Source organism: Lissotriton helveticus, chromosome 6 (assembly GCF_964261635.1).
Source record: "Lissotriton helveticus chromosome 6, aLisHel1.1, whole genome shotgun sequence".
In the NCBI taxonomy this organism is placed as follows: Eukaryota; Metazoa; Chordata; class Amphibia; order Caudata; family Salamandridae; genus Lissotriton; species Lissotriton helveticus.
The window spans coordinates 1,353,415,349-1,353,440,041 of NC_136067.1; positions in this window are offsets into that span (position 1 = coordinate 1,353,415,349).

Below are 24,693 nucleotides of genomic sequence, written 5' to 3' on the forward strand. Positions count from 1 at the left end.
TGCTGACTTGCGTGATTTCATAATGGGACCACGCAAACAGCGTCAAAAACGTTTCATAGCGGCCGGTATATACGCTGCGTACAACGAAGCTTGGAAAGTAATGCAAATTGAAACAGCAGAAAAAATACGAGAAATTGATCGTATTAATTTGGAAAAATCACTTTCTGTTGTGGACAATGGGTTAATGACTCTGTCCTCCAGAATATATTCACTGGACAGTATTGTATCATCTGCTATTGATATAATAGAGCAGGACTTACTAATGTTACAACATGGTCAGTCCCAATTACGTTCTATTGTACAGCTTGGCTGGACGTTGCAAAATCTGCGTTCAGGCTACGTACCATGGCGTTTAATCAACACAACGTCTTTATTCTCTATCTTTATCCTTACTGATAAACAAATCAGTTTGGCACAAAAAGGAGCAGACTATACGATTCTGAGCATTGAAAAACTTGAGAGATTACCATTGACAATGTCAGAAAGACCTGTCATTGAATGGATAATACACGGAATAATTACATCTCCGATAACAACTTTCCAATTTAAATACTGCCAAGAGTATATACCAGCGGGCCAGTATGAAAGGTTGGGTAAAGGGTACATCAAGTCAACATGGAAATTACCTTATACACACACATGCTAGAGTGAAAAGAAAAAGAATGTATTTCTTAGTGGTAACAAATGTAAAAAATCACTGAGCGGTACACTTCTTTGTGAAGGCATTCATTTGCACGGAGCCTGCAATGGGTATTCAAATAACCTTTCATGTCACCTGCACGGCACTCCTGCAACACAGATAGAGCCATTCTTTAGACAACTTTCTAATGGGAGTTATATTCTAATAACGGACCACAGCTGTTGTGGCATGGTGCCACGAAAAGCCTATCTCGTCAGCGTGAGTTCCATGGTCACTTGCTGTATGCAAGTATTGTATCCAAACTGCACTCCAGATACGGAGGCAACAATTTGGCCTTCTTTGAATATCTCTTCTATTCAAATTGATACTTTAAGCAGAATAAAGTCTGTTCTTTTACAGACAACTGTGCCCTTAACATCATCAAAAGAAACGTATGATCTGCAAGTCGCAAAGACAACGGCAGAGATACATACCCTTTTATCAACAAATTGCCCCGTGCATTTCGTAGAAATGCTAAGCCAAATCCTAAATGTGAAGTGTATGTGAAGGGATGTGAAGAAGATGGCCGACAAGAGAGAGCCGATGAGATGAGCTCCGGGGACGAGGGATCATAAGAGTGTGATTCCCAATCCTGAGCGACCCCCCCCCCCGGACCCCTCCTCAGACCAGCTCCACAAGCGATCCGCACCGCGGACAGCAGGAAGAATTCGACTCATGAGCCCCCAGAAGCCACGCTGAAACTACGGACGGCCGAGCCGACAGGCGGGCGCTGTTGAAACCGGAGCGCCCCTCCCTCCCTCCTCGCAACCTCGATAAAGGTAGGAGAGCTCTCGCCGACCTGGAGTAACCCCCGGAGCACCCCCTCCTTGGTCCGGTTTAACGGGCACACCGACCATAAACATTAAGTAGAAGCAAACAAAGGACTCCCCTCCTACTTAGGGAACACGATCGACGGAACAAGCTTCCTGATCGGTGCCCAGCTCCCTTACCTCATCGGATCGCTCTTCACTCCCTCCCCGTAACCCATGAACAATGATAGGCGCTACCTTCCTTCACTCACCAATAACGGAAGAAGTGCTGAAATCACGAAGAGATCCAAAGAATTGCAAATAACGGCACCCCGAACCAGCCAGCAGATCAACGTCGTGTCAAGAAGTGGAGACCACCCCTGAGTAATCACTTTCCCCGAATTACTACAGTTTCGATGAAAGAAGCTCCCGACTGCCGTCTTGCCTCAAGATACCCGGGACGCCTGATCTCAAGATGGCCGCCAACCGATATCATTCCCAGATAACTCGGCGATATTTAGTGCCAAATACGACCAATTAGCACGAATTTAGTGCCGACCTGTACTCGACCCCCTTGGTGGGCTATTAAGAGGTGACAGGACTTAGAAAACCTCCTGAGAGGTTAACCCCCTCCCCCTTTTCTATCTAGGGACGCCTGTCCCCAATATGGCCGGCAACTACGAATGATAATCAGCAACTTATGACGCCCTCACCCAAGAGCTCCTAAACAGAAGGAGAATATCAGTCTACCACCCCCTGCAGCAACAGGAGAAGAATAGACCACTACCCCCTGCAGTTTTCAAGCACACCAACACAGCCTCAGACAAATAAGTGAAGTACCCTAGATCACTGCACGACCACTCCTGCCACAAAGCCCCCCACCCACTTTATCCCTCGAGGGCAGCTTACCTCCCTGCTGACTTTACTGTCCCCACAGCCTAGCTGGCCCCTGTCATACTGTTTCCCAGTCATCAAACAACCCCTACCACCAGTTAGAGAACACAACCCCACCCCCACCCCCTCCCAACTAATCCACACACCCCCAGGCAGTTGCTCTATTTAAACTATCAGACCTCATTCAAGAAATTTGTATCCCACTGTATAGTACTCTCCGCCGGAGAGCCCTTGTCCATAACTCACACCCCAGCATTGCAACTCTACATCCCCCCCCTCTCATTCGAAAATCCCTACTCTTTCCCCAACCATACCATGATGCCTTCAGCCATACATTCCGACGATTTCCCATGCTTAAATTCGAATTACCTAACTCCCCACGGTCAAAACACTTTCGCCATTTCTTACCCACATAGTCTATCCATCAAAGCAAAAAAACTCCTCAAACTGAAAATTATTAGACAATTCCCAGAAACACTTATCGTAGACACATACCACTGCCCATCTAGAGGTCAGCTTAAAATGGACTTCATCTTTCACACGGTCAGACCGGACCATTGGATCAACAGCCTTAATGCCCACCTCCTTATCGCTAAAACCACCATCACAACACTCAATCGTAAATTTACCATCTCCCTGCAAAAACACCAGTCCCTCACCGGCTTCATCTCCACAACCATTTTCGATAATGGCACCATCCTGATTCAGGCAAAAAATGAGAACCTCGAGTTATTTGACTCCTTGTTCCCCACGTTAAAGAAGAACTCCACCCCTACCCCGCCACAGGCTCGAAACGCTTGTCTGGCTAATCTCCAACCCCCCGCAAGACTCACGACCCAGCTCAAACATCCCCTCCTTTCCACCCCCCGCCTGTGACTGCCAACCTGCACCAACTGTCCACCACCATGAAAGTGCCAACCGCCGACCTACTCTACCCTTCCTCCACTCAGACCCAACACACAACAACTATGCCCCACTCCCTTCTTCTCCCACAAAGACCCCAAAACCCTCCCACTTTCACTCCGACAGCACAATTTACCACCCCCAGTGAGACAACCATCACCACCGCCCAATCCCACCCCATCACCAATCTTATTCATCACTCCAGGGTAGAGACCTACTCACATCCTCAACTAAAGAGCCCTCCCACTACCGTTACACCAGACACCCCCTACAATGATATCCAGATCTCCAGAGAGGAGCCCCACTCACATTCCAACCCCCAGAGGCTCCCTGGCCCTCTCACCCAACCCCTCACAGTACATCCTACCCCCAAACTAGACAGAGCGCCTCCTCCCACCTCTATCCCCCTAGAATTATCTTCACCCGTGACTCACCCGCCCATACCCCTCAAGAGGAGCCGACTCCTATTCACCCACGCCCGACATTCCTTAAAAGTAACACCGCTCCATGCTCACTCACACCCCCAACACAGAACACCATCCTTCTTCCCCCTTCTTCTCACACAAATAACATATCGCACCGTATCACCCTTCTGGAAGCTCAGCTAGAAACGCTTGTTCGAGGCTTGAACGATACCCTCTCTTCCCTAGCCAAAATCGAAGTGCCCATCAGCCCGCCCACTCCTCCACCCACGCCCGCACTAGACAGCACAATTCGTCTCCTCCCATCCCGACCCTCGCCTCCACCAGATCGCTCCCACACGTCACCATACCAGTGGTAGAGAAGCGAACAGACAGACCGAATAGAATGAAACCATCCCTCTCCCCTCAGGTACTGACCACTCTCACCCCTACCTTCGTCCACTCCGTGACCCCTGACCAGAACACCTCTCAGCAGTCACAGAGAAAGACCCCTCCCACCCTTACTCTGGTCCCCAAGCTGATCCCCTCTCCCAAGTCCTTTATTCAAGTGATTACAGGAGTGGGCAGGGAACATCCCCCCATGAGACTTCCCAGACCCCCGACACACCTAACCTCTCTAACTAGAACCCAACCCAGCAAGCCATTGCAAGATGAAGAACCTTGCATCAGATGCATGCTCATCAACAGCAGATCTGCCTCCAAACACGCAACAGAACTAGCAGAAGCTATACTCGCTCATGATATTGATGTAGCCTTTATCACAGAAACCTGGCTCAACTCCTTGTCAGCCCCCATCTTGGACATGCTGGTACCACCAGGATTTTCAATCACTCACAAAGACCGCCATAAGCAGAGAGGTGGAGGTGTAGCTATCATTCACAAGACTAACCTCGCTATCACGGAAAGCTCACCATACCTATACAGCTCCTTCGAATGCCTTTCTATCAACATCAAATCCTGCACAAAGAGTTCAATACTTTGCCATCTCCTCTACCACCCACCAGGCAATTCTAAGGAATTCGGATTGCAACTATCTGACCTAATCACTCAATGCGCGCTCAACAACGCCAATAACATAATACTGGGCGATCTCAACATTAGATGGAACGAAACAATTAACCCGCTCATCCAATCCCTCAACAACCTTCTGCTAGAAAACGATCTAAAACAACACTGCTCTGAAGAAACACACTACAGAGGAGCGATACTCGACGCAATCATTGCGGACAATTTCATAATCACCATCGACTATATCATCCCAGTAGATTGGTCAGACCACCACTTAATTCTCTTCCACATCAACCAACCAATGCAAACCGACACATAAAACAAGCCCCTTCCAAATGGATAAGAAATATCGCCCAAGTCCCTCAGATCATCCTAGAAGAAGAATTAATTACTCTTCTTCCGAGCACGACGGATCACCTCTCTACCACAGATCTCACCTCTCTCTACCACTCCAACATGACGGCCTCCCTTGACCGCCTGGCGCCCCTGAAACTGAAAAAATCCAGAAATATCCCATCGAGAGCATGGTTCACCACGGACATCAATGACGAGAGAAGACTTCTTAGATCCATTGAAAGAATCTGGAGGAGCAACCCCTCCACCCATCACCACGACCAACTCAAGACAGCTCGCAGAAACTACTACAATCACATCAAGGAAAAAAAATCTTCTTTGTTCTGCTCTGCTCTAGACAATGCAAAAAACCGCCCCAAGGAGCTCTTCAGCATCATCAGAAACCAAACCTCCAAACCCAACACATCCGACTCAGTGTCCTCCAAAAAACAATGCGACAACTTTGCCAGCTTTTTTAACAAAAAAATCAACAAGATCGACCTCTCTCTCAGCACAAACCCCTCTTTTCTCAGGGAGACCAAGACTTCACCATTGACTGACCACACCTTATTGACCCCACCCACCCAATGGTCCGTCTTCACGCCGATTCAGGAAACAGAGATCATCACCCTGATCGCCAACGCCAAACCTTCATCCCACTCCCTGGACCAGCTTCCTATAAACCTGACCAAAGACCTGAAACACACCCTTGCCCCAATCTGGTGCAAAATCATCAACAGCTCGCTGAGCTCGGGAATTATCCCAGACTGCCTCAAGGTGGGCCAAGTCACGCCGCTACTTAAAAAACAAGGGCTGGACACGGAAGATATGAACAACTTTAGACCCGTGTCAAACCTCCCTCTCTTATCCAAAACACTTGAAAAATGTGTTCTCACACAGTTAACCCAACACTTAGAGAACATCAAGCTCCTCGACCCCCACCAATCGGGTTTCAGAAAGGAATGCAGCACTGAAACTGCCATCCTTAACGTCATAGACGATCTACATAAATCACTTGACTCAGACCGATGCTGCCTTCTCATTCTCCTTGACCTATCGGCCGCATTTGATACTGTTGATCACACACAGCTCCTAAAAGTCCTTCAAGAAAGAGCAGGCCTGGAATTGACGGTACTGAACTGGTTCTCCTCCTTCCTACACAATCGCTCGCAAAGAGTTAAAATCAAAAACTCTGAATCCGACCCCCTCCCCGTCACCAGAGGAGTCCCACAAGGGTCAGTACTCTCCCCCCAACTCTTCAATATCTACATGGAACCCCTCACCACAATACTCAGGAATTCCAACATCCCCTTCCACCTCTACGCTGATGACACACAACTCTATCTGGAAACCACCTCTATGGATGACATTCTCAAACTCAATGACACGCTCAAAGACGTTCAACATTGGCTATCACAAAACCACTTGAAGCTTAATCAAGAAAAAAACGAAGTTCTACTCATCTCCAACAGAGACGAAAACCCCCAAATGGAAGAATGGCTCAAAGCCATCGACGCCCTCAATTGCACCCTCAAACCGAAAGATTCGGTCAAGTCTCTAGGTATTACCTTAGACCCCAAACTAGACATGAAAACGCATACCGCGAACTCCGCCAAAAGCGCCTTCCTCAATCTGAAACTTCTCTACAAAATAAAACCATTCCTGCCCCCTAAGGACCTTCAACAGGCCACGCAAGCACTGGTGCTTTCCAGAATTGACTATGGAATTGCAGCCCTGACCGGCTCAGCTAAATCACACCTAGGCCCCTTGAAAACCACCCTCAATGCCGCGGCTAGAATGGTCACAGGAACCAAGAAATTCGAACACATTTCCCCCGCGCTCAAGGATCTGAAATGGCTCCCTATTGAACAACGAGCCAACTTTCGAACAGCATGTCTGACACACAAAGCTCTCCACACTGGCAAACCAGAATACCTGGCTGCGAAACTCAAAAGGGCTGGCCAAGCCAGGAACCTCAGAAGCTCCAACACGCTTCTTCTCATTCCTTTGAAATCGCGGAAACGCAAAAATATAAGTAAATCCTTTGCGGGCAATGCACCCAGGATATGGAACGCCATCCCCCCTCACATCAGAACGACCTCCCATTTCCCGAAATTCAAGACTTTACTCAAAGCCCTCTTCCTCGAGGCCACCTGAACTCTATGGCGATGATCTTAATATGATATGTATGACTATGCTATTTGAAATGCCCACAAGTTTGCTGGTTATCGGCCTTCCCTCGTCGTTAAGGCACATTGTTGTACTTGCTGTGAAGCGCTCTGACACCCTCTGGTCCAGCCAGCGCTATACAAAACTTTTAATAAATAAATAAATAAATATAAATAAATATGTCAGATACCAGTGGTATCCCACATGTATTTAAGACAATTTTTTCGGGACTGTTAACACCCTTCGAAACAGTTCTGGGCATTTTTCCTAATTTTGTCCATTCTGTCTTTGGCGGCCTACCACTTCATTTGGGACTCGTAGCAGGAATTTTATTTTTGATCCTTCTGCTCCGATATGGCAAGCCAAGTCACAGACAAGACTCCAGCAACGATGGAAGAAACGATTCTAGCTATACGCTATCGGGACCGCATAACTAAAGTCCTTGGATTAGTCCGGCTAAGAGATCTGAATATGACCTGGTTTCTTTCATTCAGACCCATCTGGCAGAATTGCATCTTACCTGTGCTTCGATGTATGCTATGCGGAGAAGAATGCGTGTTGGACGTCTGTCTTACACTACCATCAGCAGTACCATTGGATACAGATACTTTGCTAAGTCCTGTAACGGCTCATGCATCGTGTTGTCCCCAGCGGCTACCCATTCTGATGACGGCATTCGTTGAGACTTCATCACTACGATTATGTGGCAGTGAAGTGCGAGATGAGAGCAGCATCACCCAGGTACGACCTTCTCTGAGCATTGCTGATCCTGACATCTATGATAGCAATCATTCTCACGACTGTACTGTTGCAGCATTTTCAAACTTGGTCGAACTTTCACCTGAAGCCGTAGACCAATTTTTTGAGAGTCTGTCTGAAATGATGTTCTCCCCTGAACAGAAAGAATAAACTTTTTTAAGCAACGAGCACACAGCGTTCCCTGAACTCTGAATTCGGCCTTCAGCTTTGATAAACAAAAGCTACTGAAAACATTTGGAACTGTTTTTCCCCTGAAAACAAAATTATTTTTTTCCAATTTCAAAATATTTACCTTATTCTGGCACATGTACTCTGCTTAAAGTAGAACTATTCTTAGAGAACAGAGCTTCTATTATAGGGACTCTAGAGACAATTTTTTACAGCATTTTGTATTATTATGTGATGGAATGGTCTCGACCTTCTCTTCTGTATTCAGAGCCATTTCATGTGTAATTTTAGCAATTCGTTCAGCTGATATATATATGCATTTTTTAACTGAATGATACCACTGCTTGAAAGGCGTACAGTAGCAATACTCATTTCTCATGTATTTACCAAATACCATTTCAAATGCGAACTATGTGTTTTGGGGTGGGTTGGAAAACACATGCACCATTATATGTTTACTATTGCTTAGTTTTAAGTAATGAGGGACATTAGATCGTGGAGTGGGTGTTGTATTTCTATCTAGGACCCTAATTCGATATTCCTGATTTATGCCCTTATGTGGTTATAATAAATAATATCCTTATAAAGGCATAAGAATCATATCCATATTTAGTCATAGCCCATGCTGTCCAAATTAAGCAAGGCTACTTCCCCAGACTCCTAGAAAGTACAACGAGTTCTGTAAACAAACCAAACCTCCAGCAACCTGGGAAATCCCCATTGCTTTTGTTTTGATTCGTCCTAGAACTCCTGTGAGCACTGTAAGAACGGCCAGTTCTTAGTGACATCTTTATTGACGTCTTATGTCCAACCTTACGTCAAACCCGGCACCTTTCATGTATAAATATACCAACGTTGCCTTAAGAAAACACACAGTGGTTTGGAGCAGAGCGGCTATCTACTTGCCCGAGAGCCCAGCTGATGCGAGAGCCCACGGACACCGCCCCTCCCCTTTGACGCACTGAGAGAGACGCTGTCTTTTCTCCTGCCGAGAAATCCAGCTCCGGTGTTTCCAGATACCCTCACGGGTTACTGGGATATTGAGTCCTGAAAGAGAGATACCAGACCTCCTGCTTTCTATTACCCAGGTACGGAGCTGACTAAACCCTTAAAGAGAATTCTTGACTCAGATTCTTGGCAAAACCAACTTAACTTAAACTGCTACTTACTTACTCCTTCGCACGTATTAGGCTTGTGGAAAATGACAATGTATATATACATAAGCGGCGTTCATTTATGTTCACCCTCGCCACTGTTGAAAGTAAGCGAAATTCACGAAACAGTGGCCACGCCATCTTGCCCCCTTTTTAGGCCCCATCGCGAACATAGACAGCAGCCATTTTGTGTGTCATGACCTCTCTGCCCACTGCCAATAGCCTGCGCGTCTCTCTCTCCCCCTCACTCCCCAGCCTCGCAAGTATCCCCCCGCGCCCTGACAGCCCCCGGTCTCTCCTGCTTGGGTCATAAACGCACCTCTAAACACGACCCTGTCTCAGACCCACATCCCGTGCTGAAACCCCTGCCCCCCCTCGCTCTTTCATCCCACCCTTAGAACAGACCCGTTGATAACCCCTTCCTCCTTGCCCAATTGTCCGGCCTGATCCCATGCCATCACTTAGCCCAACAGATGCAGTTTATTGCCCCAACAGTAGGACCTCGCCTCACTTCAAAGGAGCGGGGATTAATCAATGCCCTCACACCCCTAGATCCGGCCGATCACCCGCATTTCTGTTCCCAGCGGAATGTCCAGCTGCGCGATAGCCATCATGCTGAGATTAGGGGTGGGGACTCCTACTGTAGATATGTGTGGGAACGGGCCTGAACCGGGGATTCCAAAGATGCCTTTTCCGTACTTCAAAGCAATACCACGGCTGTCACAAATGTAATAAACCTCAAGTTGTGTATGCAGAAACTGCGAATACATCCCCTTCGAAATGGCACACCGAGAGTGATCACAGGAGTGATTCAATGTTCAAAAGTTTTTATTTTGTATGCACTTGTTTTCAGTGTTTGTAAATATTCTGGGCTGATATTAACAGCATATCAAAGAGCGCCATGTATTGGTACTTTTTAAAGAACTCATTCCCCAATGCATTTCGGGCGGTGAAGTCCTTGGTCACGGAGAGCTGTGGAGGAAGATGAACAGGGTGAGGGTAAGTGAAGAGTCAGAACAAACTGTGGGGAAAATTACCAGTGATAATGGTGTGGGAATTCAGGGGCATTATTTAAAACGTGCTCGAAACTAACGTGAGGGTACAGGAAGTGTCATGGGCCCTTACCGCGGGTGTGCAGAAATAAATATAATTACAGCAAACAACTCGAGTCAATGTAGTCAAGCGGACTTACTTCTAAGTAACGCGTAGCGCACGCACAGCGCTGTCGCTCTGCTCGTGGGTCTGGTTTGTCATGCGCCGGTGTGCAAGGTTAGTAAATGGACAGATAGGTAGAAAGCGACATAGGACTATTACATTGAAAGCTCGCAGTGAGAAGTGTAAGTGGGGGCCATATTGGAAAGGTGAGCAAAAAATATCAGGGTGGTTAAAAAGAACAGTGAGGAGGTAAAAAAATTCGGGATGGTAAAGGAAAACAAGGAATATGGCGAGACAGTTATATACAGTCAATATATAGAAATTACAGATAACAACTAAATTCAAAGCGATCATTAAGCCCATTGGGCTTCTGAGTCTGTAGCAGGTAAATCCATTCCAGTTCTCTTTTTAACAACAATTTGTTGTTGTCGATTCCTTCACGTTTAGGGATGACTTGTAATACAATGAATTTCAACTGAGCGATGGTATGGCGTGCGTCAGCAAAATGCATAGCTACATTGGATTTTTCCATCTTAAGTCGTATATTGGACTTATGTTCATTGAGGCGGATTTTTATTTTGCGCTCTGTTTTGCCAACATATAGTTTGCCACACGGGCATTTTAGGGCGTAGATCACGTTGGTGGTGTCGCAGGTGGCATCAACTGAAAGTTTAATGTTGTGGCCTTTCATGGGGTGTTGTATGCTGTTGCCTTTGATGACATTATTGCAATGGTTGCAATTTAGACAAGGTTGGGTTCCACGGTGATGTTGAGATGTTTCAGAAGGCCTTCCAAGTATTTCCTTGAGATTTCTGCTTCTAGTATGGGCAAATATGGGTAATTTTTCAAAAATGCCCTGAAAATCAGGTTCGTTCTGCAGTATGGGCCAATGTCGGCGTATGATCTTTTTATATGACGCACTGGCTGTGGAGTACTTGGACACAAGTACCATGCGTTGTTCATTGGCTTTGTAAGTTTTTTTTAGGGTGTCTGATCTGGAAATATTGGCAACACGTGATTGTGCTTGGTGAAGTATGTTTTCAGGGTACCCCCGGTCACGAAACCTGTCATGCATTTCTTTAATGCGAGTGTCAACGATTGTATCATCCGATACTATGCGCTTGACACGCAACATTTGTGAGAAAGGTAAATGTTCCTTCAAGGAACCTTGATGAAAGCTGGCAAAGTGGAGTGCGTTATTACGGTCTGTGCTTTTCCTATGTATGTCCGTACTTAAGCCTTCAGGAGTGTTTTTTATCAGGACATCCAAGAAAACTATTTGATCTTCACTGATTTGCCATGTGAGGTTGATACGTGGGTCTTTGTTATTGACTTCAGTCAATAAGTTTTGTAGAGAATCTTTGGTGTGGGACCACAAAATGAAGAGGTCGTCTATGTACCGTACGTACATTTTTGCGTGATTTTGAAAGCTTGGATTGGTGTACATGTAGTTTCTTTCCCAATGTTCCATGTATGTATTCGCGTATGACGGGGCAGCGCAGTTTCCCATTGCCATTCCGGAGAGTTGCAAAAACCACTGGTTGTCAACTTTGAAGTAACTGTGGTACAGGATAAATATTAACAGTTCCATCAGGAACGTTTGTATGGAAGGATCAATGTCACTGTTCAATAAGGTGTGTTCAATGGCTTCAATTCCCCCTTGATGGGGTATAGAAGTGTATAGCGAGCTCACGTCGGCTGTACACAAAATGAGTGTTTCATTGTGAGGTGTTTGCATTGTAGATAACTTGTTCAAGAAGTCCGTGGTATCTTTGGTGTAACTCTTAGCTTTAATGACCAGGGGTTGCAAATACTTATCAATGAATTTTCCTGTGGTTTCATGAATCGATCGCTTGGTAGATACTATTGGCCTGAAAGGTGGGTCTGTGAGATTTTTATGAATCTTTGGGCATATGTACATGCTCGGACTTTTGGGATGGTCCAATAACAAGTATTTTTTTGTGCGTTCCTCGATGACACCATTCTGGTGTGCTTTATTGACGAGATTTTTTAGATTATTGTGGTATTCATTAGTTGGATTGTAATCCAGAGCCATATAGGTTGTGTTGTCTTGGATATGCTCATTGAGTTTACGAGCGTACATCTCAGCATCAAGGATAACGAGCGCACCGCCTTTGTCGGCTTTTGTGATTTTAATGCGTGGATTATTGGCCAATGATTTAAGTGTGTCGCGATCTTTATTCGTGAGATTCTGAGATTTCCTGGGTATTTTAAAATTAATCTTCGATATGTCTTTGCGAACAAGGGTCTCAAATAGGTCAATGCATTTGTGACTGATAGGTGGTTGGTAGGTGCTGGGAGGTCGAAGACCTTTGAGTTGATCGTCTTTGTTGACGCTGTCAATAGGTAATGTATTGTCAAAGAAATGACGTAGTCGCAATTTTCTGGTAAATTTGAATGTGCTCACTTCAAGTTCTAACAAATTGGTGGGAGTTGTAGGAATAAACGAAGTGCCTTTTTGCAACAGATCCATTTGGTGGTTTGATATGTCTTCCTTGGAGATGTTGATCACGAGACTGTCTTCTTCTTGGCTACCGTGCTTCTTGTGGCGGGTGGACTCTTTTCTTTTTCTTTTGGCCTTGCTCCTCCTGAGTCTTCGAGTTGGTCCGGGCTGACCTCTAAAAAATGACGACTAGATGCAGTTGATTCACTTTCCATGGTCGAAGTGCTGGCTTGTTCACGATGAGGCGGTTGTCTGGAAGTTGATGGTCGTTTAAACGTGCGGTTGGTGGAATCTGTGTTGGATGATGAGGTGTCGGTATTGGCATTTGGTGGTCTGTTGCGGCGTCTTTGAGCATAGACGTCGGCCCAAGAATAAACTTCGTCGAGTTTATAGTCCAGCGTGTCCCGACGGAACTTTCTAACTTTGCGATCACTGATCTCTTTCTGATATTTATCAAGCAGGATTTTGGTGTCATTTAAAGTGTTGGTTAGCTCCTCTGGTGTCAGCAGGTTTCTCATCTCATCATCGACTTCTTTAATCTCCACTTCTAGATCTTTAAGTATACTGGCCAATTCTTCTACGATCAACAATATTAAATCGAGACTGCATTTGTTTAAAATTCCGTTCCATTTTTCTAAGAAAGTCTTGGAATTTTTACAGAGAGACGGCTTTAATGCTATTCGTAGTCCGCGGGGGATTCTGAGTGCCCGGTGATATCGCAGCAGGGTGCTCGCATGGAGCTTTTGATTAATGTGTCGCTTGGATAGGTAAATTAACTGTTTCACGCATTGTTCCCTGTTTCTGGATGTGGTGGAAGGGCTGATATCTTCCTCTATCAGCGCATAGATACGTTCTTTTTCTGAATCATCAAAAGCTAACGTATGGGCTCTGGCTTCAGTGCTTTTGCTTATTTCTTCAAATTGCATAGTGGCGTGCTACCCGCCGTGGGCGGAAGTCCAATTAAACAAATAATAAAGAATCGGGGGTGCACAGCAAGGTTAAAAGAGTCCACCCGCCACAAGAAGCACGGTAGCCAAGAAGAAGACAGTCTCGTGATCAACATCTCCAAGGAAGACATATCAAACCACCAAATGGATCTGTTGCAAAAAGGCACTTCGTTTATTCCTACAACTCCCACCAATTTGTTAGAACTTGAAGTGAGCACATTCAAATTTACCAGAAAATTGCGACTACGTCATTTCTTTGACAATACATTACCTATTGACAGCGTCAACAAAGACGATCAACTCAAAGGTCTTCGACCTCCCAGCACCTACCAACCACCTATCAGTCACAAATGCATTGACCTATTTGAGACCCTTGTTCGCAAAGACATATCGAAGATTAATTTTAAAATACCCAGGAAATCTCAGAATCTCACGAATAAAGATCGCGACACACTTAAATCATTGGCCAATAATCCACGCATTAAAATCACAAAAGCCGACAAAGGCGGTGCGCTCGTTATCCTTGATGCTGAGATGTACGCTCGTAAACTCAATGAGCATATCCAAGACAACACAACCTATATGGCTCTGGATTACAATCCAACTAATGAATACCACAATAATCTAAAAAATCTCGTCAATAAAGCACACCAGAATGGTGTCATCGAGGAACGCACAAAAAAATACTTGTTATTGGACCATCCCAAAAGTCCGAGCATGTACATATGCCCAAAGATTCATAAAAATCTCACAGACCCACCTTTCAGGCCAATAGTATCTACCAAGCGATCGATTCATGAAACCACAGGAGAATTCATTGATAAGTATTTGCAACCCCTGGTCATTAAAGCTAAGAGTTACACCAAAGATACCACGGACTTCTTGAACAAGTTATCTACAATGCAAACACCTCACAATGAAACACTCATTTTGTGTACAGCCGACGTGAGCTCGCTATACACTTCTATACCCCATCAAGGGGGAATTGAAGCCATTGAACACACCTTATTGAACAGTGACATTGATCCTTCCATACAAACGTTCCTGATGGAACTGTTAATATTTATCCTGTACCACAGTTACTTCAAAGTTGACAACCAGTGGTTTTTGCAACTCTCCGGAATGGCAATGGGAAACTGCGCTGCCCCGTCATACGCGAATACATACATGGAACATTGGGAAAGAAACTACATGTACACCAATCCAAGCTTTCAAAATCACGCAAAAATGTACGTACGGTACATAGACGACCTCTTCATTTTGTGGTCCCACACCAAAGATTCTCTACAAAACTTATTGACTGAAGTCAATAACAAAGACCCACGTATCAACCTCACATGGCAAATCAGTGAAGATCAAATAGTTTTCTTGGATGTCCTGATAAAAAACACTCCTGAAGGCTTAAGTACGGACATACATAGGAAAAGCACAGACCGTAATAACGCAATCCACTTTGCCAGCTTTCATCAAGGTTCCTTGAAGGAACATTTACCTTTCTCACAAATGTTGCGTGTCAAGCGCATAGTATCGGATGATACAATCGTTGACACTCGCATTAAAGAAATGCATGACAGGTTTCGTGACCGGGGGTACCCTGAAAACATACTTCACCAAGCACAATCACGTGTTGCCAATATTTCCAGATCAGACACCCTAAAAAAAACTTACAAAGCCAATGAACAACGCATGGTACTTGTGTCCAAGTACTCCACAGCCAGTGCGTCATATAAAAAGATCATACGCCGACATTGGCCCATACTGCAGAACGAACCTGATTTTCAGGGCATTTTTGAAAAATTACCCATATTTGCCCATACTAGAAGCAGAAATCTCAAGGAAATACTTGGAAGGCCTTCTGAAACATCTCAACATCACCGTGGAACCCAACCTTGTCTAAATTGCAACCATTGCAATAATGTCATCAAAGGCAACAGCATACAACACCCCATGAAAGGCCACAACATTAAACTTTCAGTTGATGCCACCTGCGACACCACCAACGTGATCTACGCCCTAAAATGCCCGTGTGGCAAACTATATGTTGGCAAAACAGAGCGCAAAATAAAAATCCGCCTCAATGAACATAAGTCCAATATACGACTTAAGATGGAAAAATCCAATGTAGCTATGCATTTTGCTGACGCACGCCATACCATCGCTCAGTTGAAATTCATTGTATTACAAGTCATCCCTAAACGTGAAGGAATCGACAACAACAAATTGTTGTTAAAAAGAGAACTGGAATGGATTTACCTGCTACAGACTCAGAAGCCCAATGGGCTTAATGATCGCTTTGAATTTAGTTGTTATCTGTAATTTCTATATATTGACTGTATATAACTGTCTCGCCATATTCCTTGTTTTCCTTTACCATCCCGAATTTTTTTACCTCCTCACTGTTCTTTTTAACCACCCTGATATTTTTTGCTCACCTTTCCAATATGGCCCCCACTTACACTTCTCACTGCGAGCTTTCAATGTAATAGTCCTATGTCGCTTTCTACCTATCTGTCCATTTACTAACCTTGCACACCGGCGCATGACAAACCAGACCCACGAGCAGAGCGACAGCGCTGTGCGTGCGCTACGCGTTACTTAGAAGTAAGTCCGCTTGACTACATTGACTCGAGTTGTTTGCTGTAATTATATTTATTTCTGCACACCCGCGGTAAGGGCCCATGACACTTCCTGTACCCTCACGTTAGTTTCGAGCACGTCTTAAATAATGCCCCTGAATTCCCACACCATTATCACTGGTAATTTTCCCCACAGTTTGTTCTGACTCTTCACTTACCCTCACCCTGTTCATCTTCCTCCACAGCTCTCCGTGACCAAGGGCTTCACCGCCCGAAATGCATTGGGGAATGAGTTCTTTAAAAAGTACCAATACATGGCGCTCTTTGATATGCTGTTAATATCAGCCCAGAATATTTACAAACACTGAAAACAAGTGCATACAAAATAAAAACTTTTGAACATTGAATCACTCCTGTGATCACTCTCGGTGTGCCATTTCGAAGGGGATGTATTCGCAGTTTCTGCATACACAACTTGAGGATTATCTGATGGTGTTTTGACGGATAACACCACCCTTCGTGAGCACCCTTACCTGAACAATTGGTTCCACAAAATTCATTAACCTTGCTGTGCACCCCCGATTCTTTATTATTTGTACAAATGTAATAAAGCCATAAAACTGTGTATAAGAGGCCAGGCCTCAGAGATGCGGTTAGAGCACCTCGAGAAGATACCCTGTTGTCTGATTTGACGTGTTCTGCTCCGTCGGAATAAACTCCTGTTTCCTGCCTTCCAGTCTCCAGCGCCTGCCTCTTTATTTGATAAATTGTGAGTTGGGTGAGAAGCGGCTAACGCCGGGCAACCCTTGAAAGGGATAATCGACCTGATCTGCCTGAACCCTTTTGTTTAACAATTGGCGTCCCAAACGTGGGGCCCATCAGCGACACGTGGATCCAGTGGGAGAGGTCCCAACGACAGAGTGAACGACTGCAACGATCGGGAAGAGCTCCTGCCCGATAGACCCTTGTCTGGCAGCCGATCATCCGAACTTCACTGGTTCCGAGCAGACCTCTCTCGAGTGATCTACGGTCCTGACTGGGAACCATCAGGAGTGCCACAACAATTACGGAGAATAGAGGACAATCGGGCGCTGGAAGCGGAAGACGAGAAACTGTCCATACGGTCCGGGTAAGGTCGTGTAACACGACGAATTGCGAATTGATTGTTTGATTGTCATTGGAAAATACTAGTATTACGCATTTGATTGTTTTGTCCTGAGAGATTCTCTGTCTACAAACGGGGAAGGATAGGAGTATTCTCCCTTTGCAGATAGTGAAGGGTGGGTAGCGCAGGATTTTGCCCCCGTTGTAACCCGTCGCGCCTTCTTCCCTCTCCCTTTGATTGATTGTTATCCAAGCATTTATTGTTTTGGAATTGGTTCTCTTTGGATCATTCTCTATTTGCAAACAAGCACAGAGTCGCAATACACTGTTTAGTCTTTGCAGATAGTGAAGGATAGGTAACGCAGGCTTTTGCCCCCGTTGTAATCCGTCGTGCCTATTTTTATCCCTCATTGATTGATTGTTTGACCGGACATTAATCGTTCGGAATTGGTTCTCTGAAAGGATCTTCTCTGCCTACAAACAGGGAGGAACAGGAAGATCTCTCTCTTTGCAGATAGTGAAGGGTAGGTAGCGCAGGCTTTTGCCCCCGTTGTAACCCGTCGCGCCTATTTTATTCCTCATTTGATTGATTGATTGTTTGTCCGAACACTGACTGTTTGGAATTGGTTCTCTCTTTGGGTATTCCCTATTTGCGAATACTGTAGAATAGAAATATTCTACCTAGTCTCCGCAAAGTAGTGAAGGATAGGTAGTGCAGACGTTTGTCCCCGTTGTAACCCGTCATGCCTATCTTCCCCCCATTGTTCAGTAGTTGGTTCAGCCCGGACCATTTATTAGAGGTAGATCATCTGGCTCCACCGGAGGACACCCCTAATAAAATAAAAACATTAGGAACAACCCCTCAGGAGAAATATGAAACTAGTGAGAAGAGCCGAACTCAACGCCATGATGACTGCAAGACAGCCCGGCTCCACCGCCCACCCCGCCCAAATAACGCGAAACCCTACGCAAATATTATAAATATACAACACTCCAGCAAAGTGACATGTTAAAACGTTTTATTGTACAACTATATATATTAAGCAACTATTTACATGGCAAACGGCTGCAACAACAATCCCACAATGCATTTCGCCGTCTGCTTGACGCCGCTCCTGTCCCTCCTTCCTCAAAGTAGCAATGTTGGGCTACTTTGGGCTACTTTTTAGTAGGTTTTTGGGCGTTAGAAAGTCTACAAAAGCCATCAGCTGGCGAGGTAGCGTCAGTGGCGGCCTGGGGTGGAGGACCATTGCGTAAATAGCCCGGAGGCGACACCACGCGCCGAGGCCTGCCCCCAGGATGTATCAGCGTTCCGCTCGATGAGCCCCGCGGTTGGCTGACCGGGGGACCCGCTCCTGTGGCCGTGGCAAAGAGCGGCTGGCCGCCATCGGCCGGAGAAGTCGTGGGGTGAATGGCCCGGCCCGGAATGTACTGGTCCTCCCATTCCCTTCTTCTCCCGGCACCTTGCAGGCCACGGGGGGGGGATGTCTTGCTTATGCCTCCGACCCCCCCCCTCTTTTTCATCGCCTGGTCCAGCCATAACGAATGTCAGCGAGACGGCGTGGGGTGCACTGGGAGGAAGAGGCGGCGCGGACGAGCCTCTCCCGCCTCCCCAGGTGGAGGCCCCTCAGCTGCACCCCCAACGCTCCACTCACCCGACAAGGGTTCGTCCACTCTTGCAGTGCAGCGACGCTCCACTCACCCAGCAGGGTCTCGTCCACTGTGGTGGTGCAACAACGTTCCGCCCGACAGGCTGGAGTCCGTCTGCTCTTACGACCCAGTGACTGCCGGTAGCTGCAGAACTCCTAAAAATGGTGGTCGACTCTGCAGGAATGGGCCTGGTGTGAAAAGATGGCCTGGTCGCCTAATCAACCAGAAAATGGGCCCCCGTCCAGAAGCGTTCTCCTCAGCCTTGAAGATTCTATGAGAACTGCAGGGGCCCCAGGCCCCCGATGGGGAACGACTGACATGATTGTCCACAGAACGACCAAGACGTAGCCACGAGACGTTGGCGCCCTCATGCTGACGCCAGCCTCAGTTTGAATGACCAAAAATACTGCAGACTACCGATTTGATCAGTTCCGGTGGAACACCAGTATGACCCGGTAGGAAAGATTGATGCCCCCCCCCCTTTTTTTGATTGATGGTTCATGTCACCGGTCCCTTCTGTTGCCCTTTAACAAAACTTTTGGACTGCCGAAAGAGGCTCTGGTCCAACCATGAGTTGGTGAAGACATTTTTTTTTGACTATACATGGACCTGCCTGACCCCACCCAAAATGGCGCCGGTACAAACGAAACTCGCAACTCCCTGTTGTGTTCCGGATGTTCAGCCTTGATATCATGAGAAATGTATGCAGTTTTTTTTTGAAGCGCATGGCGGGAGGGGATGGGTACTGATTGAACATTCGGACAATGAATTTATGTTAAGTTCTGACGCGTCATTGATTACAGTATTGATGAAAGTTCGAATTTTCGACACTTATGGTACTTGCCCACAATGAATTTTCGATATGATTTTATTGCACTTATTGTACCTTTATGTAATCAACGACCACCGACTCCGTTACGTTTTCCTCAAATAAATATGCCCTCATGTACAGTTCCAGTCTGCACCGTGGCCGGCCCACGTGGTTGTAGGCCCGCATGTGTACGCCAACATTTCTTTTAATAAAAGTCTTTGTGAAAAGCAAACATAGTTGTAGCACTTGGATTGGTAAGGTTCGAAATAAATGGCCATTGTTTCCGATATACGTAAAAATACAGGTGAAATAAAGCAATTCGATTACTTAAAGGTTAAAAAGCAGAGTACACAGAAATATTGCAAATGTGAATGGTCCAGGTCTGTTGCGGGTGTTTTTACTTTTGTGCAACGTAAAGTAATCGATAAAGGTCCCGGTATTTAGCCTTTACTGTATATGCCACATATATCAGGGAAGCTGTTTCAGATGCCCCTAAGCCACTCCGAAGGAATGCCACCTAGCCCCTCCAGTTTCCGTGCCTGATGAACAAAAAAAGACCCCGCACCACTGTAGACCATCCCTCCTCCTCGAAGGAGAGCACGAGTTCACCCCCCACTTTACACTGACTACCCTTTTGTTTTGACCCTCCACTACACGATCCGCAATACCACGCGTGGGCGATCTATACAATATACAGTCCATCAATGATTATCTCTCCCACACTACCAGTCCCTCTGGGCTTAAAACGCCGAAATGAAAGGGACTGCATCCCGCGGAGATAGGTCGAATATGTGGTAAGTAAAAGCCTTTTCGGGTTTATGCGCGCGGATGTGTTTTAAAACGCTGCCCCCACCCCTTCTTTTCCCCTTCTTTCTGCAGGTCACATCGGGACATCGATTAAAGAATGGAGAAGACCTAAGCAACACGCCATGGTTCCGCGGGGGAAAAATTATATAATATCTATGGAGACTGCCCCTGAGAACGTGACGAATTTGTGTGATATGAATGCACGCGTGTATGCCCGGATGTGTATAACTCGACTGAATACACGTCGCACACGTTTGACTTGATAAGAAAGATGTTTTATGTATGACTTGAGTGATGATCGAACGGCCGATGGAATGGGGAAAAAGGGGTCTGAACATGATGCCTATACACAACGAACAAACAAAAATATAACACTCCCTTACTTAGAAACGGCTGTCTCTCTCTCTCTGAACCCAGCGACTGGAAGGGTGGCCTGAAGCAGAAACTTGGCGGGGTATTGCAGTATGACAAAAATATGATTCCAACCGGCACCCCAGATAATGCAACCAAGAATGACGTGCACCTAAGAGTAGATTCATACGGTAACTAAATAGGGGAAGGTTCAGGAATATTCCGGGGTGAGGTTTACCCAAGTACCCTCCTCCTGGAAAACTAGGAATATTGTCGATGTTTAAGATTTACCACCTCCTTCTTGCACCCTCATAGACGTGAAACTCAAAGCTGCCCATTGCTCTCCCGACTGACACCCTCCGTTGCCTCAGCCTGAATACCCATTCGCTAAAAACGATTCGAAGATCCCACCGTGAGTATTAGCCCGACCAGGTTAGTTCCCGAACAATTGACAAAGGTGTAAGTATTTGCAACCAAGGCCAACAGCAAAAGGCAGCCAGGTGAATTAAATAGGATACTAAGGATGCGCAGCATGCAGGAGGAAATCTTTTTGGCCAAGTACCGTTCTATGTTTTGTCTTGGGTTTTTGTATATAATACATGTACTACCCGCCCGAATTCATGTGTACGTAGTGTATGGATTTACATCGTCCCTCAGTCTGTGTTCCTATATAACCTGACCCCTACTGTTTTGTGTTGTGTGCGCACTAAATGGCCTATTATTGTACACGTCTCTCTCTCTCTCTCTCTCTCTCTCTCTCTCTCTCTCTCTCTCCATGTCGTACGTGTACCGAATAGGTCATTTAAAACGTGGACGACTCTCCCTCTGAGGGTCCCCCTGTTCCCTCTTCCTTTGTGTGGTAATGTCGTGCCCCGCCGGCACAAGCCTAATTGGTATTCAAACACAAAAGTGTTTGGCAAATTGACAGAAACTAAAACAATTGTAATTTGCCATATTACTACCTCTCCTTTCTGTAAAATAATGGAACTTGAATTGGCTATGAAGGAAAGGACAGGTAAGACGACTGATGTCCCCTAATCTGGCCTTTTATAGGAGGACTATATGTCAATGGCCTTCTGTTCTCAGCTCGTTAGAAACACAATCTCCAATGCCCAGATTGCCCCACCTCTCTGCACCCAAGTACGGATGTCCAAAACGTCCCCGTTCCTCCCGATTGACCCCAGCTCCATATCCCGAAGTATAACTGATGACCCTGACTAACTGTTGCTCGCCGAGAAAAGAATGTTTAGCCCCTACCCCTCTCTCATGATGATGGAAGACTGCCAGGGCTTGGGTTAGAGAGACGAGTCTCTATCGAAGGATCCGATTTCGAGTTTGAAGAAATACACAGTTGATAGGAGTCTGACCTCTCTCCCTATACGTCATGAATGAACGCCAAATAGAATTAGTACAAACTCAGTAGACATGCCTGTATACATGCTCTACAGTGATAACTTCTGACCGTGACCGATGAACGTACCCCCAACTGCTTAGATTTGGGGCAGAATTGAAATGTATAAATGTCCTCTTCTGCCAATTCTCTAAAACATGTTTTGTACTCATTCAAAGACACTCAGTCTCCGGAGGAGAGGGACCGGACGTGACGCACAACCTGGCCGCAGATCATGAGGCACGTGTGACCTCGACCTAAGGTGGAGCCGCAGAGCAACGGGACGCGGGATGAGGCACGACTCTCAAACGCGGAAAATGAAAGGATGGAGGGCTGCCTTGAAGCCCTCTGCTTGTTGACCCACGCGTCCCAGAAGTCCCCGCCCCTTTGAGCCCGATTGATGGACCTGCCTGCTCATCACCCTTTGCTCCCTTGGTTTGTCTCGAAGATCTGGTCCTACTCGGCCCTCTCTTCCCTCGATTCTCCGACCAACCCCCCCCCCCCTGTTTCTTTTCACGTGGATTTTGACTCAGAGAAGAAGAACAGCATTTAGGTAGAGTAGGGTTTGCCGCGGAAGGAGAAAGAAATGCAGGTGCCCAGCATGAGGCACCCTTAAAAAGATTAGTTAAGAAACAGGACTGTGGTCTAACAGCAGAGGACAGATCACACCCTGCGACGTGTAAAGATGGATCCGAGCTGGACCTATAGCTCCACCGCCGGTGCTCAACAGTGCCAACGGAAGAAAACGAACTACCAGAGCCTACCAGTGATGGCTCACTACTAAAATGACACTGTGGCGAAGACCCCCCTTTTTTCCTGAACTTTCTACCCCCCCCCCTTCTGACTAATTGCTTGTATTGGACTAAATCCCTCCCTCAACCACTTTTGTTGCCTTCAAAATGTTTCATCGGTCACTTTTAAGCACGACAAATGTAAATTCATATGTATTCCACCTTGTATGTTGCATCGGCTACACATAGTTATATACAATCCGCCAGTACTGACAAACGCTATCTCATTGACCACACACGACTATATGTACACCCCGTTAGTTATGACAAACACAGAAATGAACTGACTTATGTTAAAAAGCGGCGACTGTGGAAAATGACAATGTATATATACATAAGCGGCGTTCATTTATGTTCACCCTCGCCACTGTTGAAAGTAAGCGAAATTCACGAAACAGTGGCCACGCCATCTTGCCCCCTTTTTAGGCCCCATCGCGAACATAGACAGCAGCCATTTTGTGTGTCATGACCTCTCTGCCCACTGCCAATAGCCTGCGCGTCTCTCTCTCCCCCTCACTCCCCAGCCTCGCAAGTATCCCCCCGCGCCCTGACAGCCCCCGGTCTCTCCTGCTTGGGTCATAAACGCACCTCTAAACACGACCCTGTCTCAGACCCACATCCCGTGCTGAAACCCCTGCCCCCCCCTCGCTCTTTTCATCCCACCCTTAGAACAGACCCGTTGATAACCCCTTCCTCCTTGCCCAATTGTCCGGCCTGATCCCAGGTCATCACTTAGCCCAACAGATGCAGTTTATTGCCCCAACAGTAGGACCTCGCCTCACTTCAAAGGAGCGGGGATTAATCAATGCCCTCACACCCCTAGATCCGGCCGATCACCCGCATTTCTGTTCCCAGCGGAATGTCCAGCTGCGCGATAGCCATCATGCTGAGATTAGGGGTGGGGACTCCTACTGTAGATATGTGTGGGAACGGGCCTGAACCGGGGATTCCAAAGATGCCTTTTCCGTACTTCAAAGCAATACCACGGATGTCACAAATGTAATAAAGCCATAAAACTGTGTATAAGAGGCCAGGCCTCAGAGATGCGGTTAGAGCACCTCGAGAAGATACCCTGTTGTCTGATTTCACGTGTTCTGCTCCGTCGGAATAAACTCCTGTTTCCTGCCTTCCAGTCTCCAGCGCATGCCTCTTTATTTGATAAATTGTGAGTTGGGTGAGAAGCTGCTAACGCCCGGCAACCCTTGAAAGGGATAATCGACCTGATCTGCCTGAACCCTTTTGTTTAACAGGCTTAGGTCAGGTACACTGGGGTAGGCGTATTTAGAAGCACCAGTTCAGTACGTTAGTCAATGTATATATGTATGTATATATTTTATCTATTTTAAAGTGTCATGTGGCTTAGAAACCATATCAATGCTTTTACAGTATTATTTCATAATACTCCTTTT